Here is a 3,296-nt window from a genome sequence, read left to right on the forward strand (position 1 = left end):
TGATTTTAAAAGAATTGTTAAAAAGCAAGGTCTATCACTGATTTTGAAATAGGGATTCTTCTTCTCCAAGAAGTTGAGTTTCTGTGCCCAAGCCCAGGTATTAGGAGGCAATTCTGCACTCACAGTGCATTTCATGCTTCCAAAATGCAGAAAATAGACTGTATTGAAGCTGTTCCCTTTACTAGTCTTCAGAAAGAAAATGTTACCTGTTGAACCACTAAGTAACCAACAAGCACCTGCCTAGGACAGCACCTCTTCTGCCCCCACCTATCCAGCTGCAGCAGAATGTTGTCAGCAACAATAATATATTGCCAATAACAAGAATAATAATAATTGTTCTGAAAAGGGCGATTTTTCTTCCAGGTAGCAGATGAGCTCTTAGGACAATCTGTTACAGCAGAACAAAAGTGACTACATGCAACTGGAGGTTGGGGACATTTGTCTCTGTAGCCTTAATCTGCTTCCATAGAGAGAAAGCAGGAAGAAAGTGAGAAGTTGGCTCTAGGGTTCAGCAATGGAGATGGAAGGGGCTGCAACTCCAGGACAAGCTCGGGGGGCCATCTTGTGTTTACAGCTTTTAGAGGGCTGCGTGATGTTGTGCCATGTCATGTTTGGGTTTCCCAGCTGCTGCTGAAAGCCAAGAGTTCTCCTATCACTGGTGAGCAGGGGAACAACCACACTGAGCTGTGGTGAAGTCAAGTGCAGAGCTCTTTTGCTGCACCTCACAGAAACACAAGGGAATGTCACGGGTAGGAGAGGCCGTCTGATAACACCCACACAGAAGTGCGGGAGTGGACAAAGGAAATTTCCTTGTCAGCTTGTGAATGTGATAAAGAGTGCAAATAGGCAGGCATGCAAACAAACACCAACTATTTAGTAACACACAGCTACTCCTAGCTTGTGGATTCTGTCAGCCCAGGTGCCTCCAGCATACCAAACTCATCATCTCTGCTTCAGGTTTGTCTTTCTCTTTTCCCCATAACCTTGCACAGACCTCTTAGCTGTTCCTAATTTAAGAAAAAAGACTCATGGCATATGTGGGGAATTCATTTTGTATTTCTTATCACTTAGTACAATTCCAAAGCTCAGCTGTGGCTTTCCTGCAAGGAAGGGGTGCAGAAGGTCCTGGTTTTTAACTCTTCTCCCTTCTGGAGCCCTTATTTGCCTTTCACCTAATCCTGTTGGAGCAAAGACATCATCACTTTCCAAAACTCCCTCAAGCTCCCTGCCACACAGAGTGTTCAGATGTCCCAGAATTTTCACCATGCCCTAAAGATGCTCACTGGGCTATGGAAGAAATTCAGATCTTGGGCAATTATTTATACCCTAGCACAGCAGGAAAGGGAGGTAATCCATGCTCTTCCTACTTGCATAAAGCCTAAGGAGATATTAAAGAGTTATCCAGGTGAACCAGCTATGCCTTGGTTGGGAATTATGGCATATGAGCTAAAGAATGTGGAAACTGCAAGAGGAGATGAAGAGTAGGAAGTTTTAAATATCCAGAACTATTTATGGCCAGAGCAAACCAAACTACTCAACTAAAATCAAGTAAGAAGTACAATAGAGGAATTTAAGGTGATTAAAGGGAATTCAATGCAGAAATGAAAGTTAATTTTCACTGTAAAATTTAAACTAAACAGCTTCGGGTTTTTTGCTTTATTAAAAAAAACAAACAAACAAACAAAATACAAACAAACAAAAAAACCCCAACCAAAACAACAACAAAAAAAGCCCAAACAAAAATAAAAACACAAAAAAACAGTGAACCAAATAGCCACTGCTGAGCAAGGAAGGCAAAAGAGGGCATGTGCAATGTTTCTTTCTTCTGTCCTACTAATTTTCTTTCCAGATCTTCCCTTGGAGATGCATTGCTCCTGTAGCCAGTCTGCAGTTTTTCTGCTCTCAGAACTATTTTGTTCTGCTAATGGGAATGGAACACAGACAATACAAAATTATGCCTATATACACATAAACGTGTGTGTGTGTATATACACACATTTAAACACTGTTTTTAAGAGTTCACTTGCTGCCTTTGGATGCTCACTGGCATGGGGCATGAACAGCATGAGAGCATTCAAAGGCAGCAAGTGAACACTTTAGGAAAGAAAATTCTTTGTTGTTCCTCTCCCCCTTCCTCCACAGTAAATGGTGAAATAAGAAGTGTTAGCAGGCCTGAAGTCATGGGGTCCAAGGCTTGGATTGGAGCAGGGAGAGCAGATTGCACCTTCAGCTCCTGAGGTGCCAACAAACAATAATAATAATAATGATAATAATGTAATATAGGTAACAGTTATATCCCCAACACCACCTTTCATTTTTTGAAAAATAAACATTCCTGATCCTAGGTGATTACAGAAAAATAGCATTTTAGAACTAAATTGACAAAAATACTGCAATAAAAGGGGTAGAAAGGGAAGCTGACATTCTAGTGAAAGGGAAAATGTGAGTCAGTAATTGTACTGTTTTTTTTAAATGCATGTGAAATGTGAAGCAACTGTTAACAGAGTATGAATCTCTGTGAGGCAATGGCAAGTAGCTGTTTCTCCCTCTGAAACAAGAACTTGTGGGTATTTTCAGACTGGGAGACTAGATTTAGTGAACTTGTAAGATGTGGTATTGTGATGTATCTTCCAAGAGCATATTTAAGAAGGAATTAATAGTCTTAGACTGTAACAAATCATTTTTCTCATTTAACTTAAAACAATGATATAGGAGGGAAAAGGAAAGACTGTCTCGAAGGACCCTTTGCTTAAAAACCCCATACCTATGAAGTGATTTAACCATATCTGTGTAAACTTTGCTTTTACACAGCATGGTGTATAACCACAGGAAAGGATGTTTGTGTGGACCACCTGTTTCCTCTTCACGGTCCCACTGTTTCTTCAGGGAAAGAATATTGATTGCATGCTAAGTAATGTTAAGAGCTTAGCAATGAAACGTGACATTGGAGCTGAAAAGAAGAAGCTGTGACTCTCTGTGGACTACCACTAAGATAGAGACCATGTATGGGTCAGCTACGTCACAGTCTGAAAAGCACCTTGCAATCTCCATCCCTCCAACAACTTGGGAGATGCAGGGGGAGATAGCAATGTGACCTTTATAAATAGCTGAGTTATGCTCAATTTTTTTTTTCTTGTGGCTTGGATATGGAGAAGCACAGACAGCCTGTGTGACACTGAAGACTTCAACGGAAATGAAACAGGAAGCCAGATCCTTTCACAGCTTGTTGATCTGTGAAGACAAGCTGAGTCTGTAGGGACTCCTCTTCTAACCCCAGAAGAAAAGCAGCCACGGCA

Source organism: Pyrgilauda ruficollis, unplaced genomic scaffold (assembly GCF_017590135.1).
Source record: "Pyrgilauda ruficollis isolate IOZ18807 unplaced genomic scaffold, ASM1759013v1 scaffold37, whole genome shotgun sequence".
NCBI classification, from domain to species: Eukaryota; Metazoa; Chordata; class Aves; order Passeriformes; family Passeridae; genus Pyrgilauda; species Pyrgilauda ruficollis.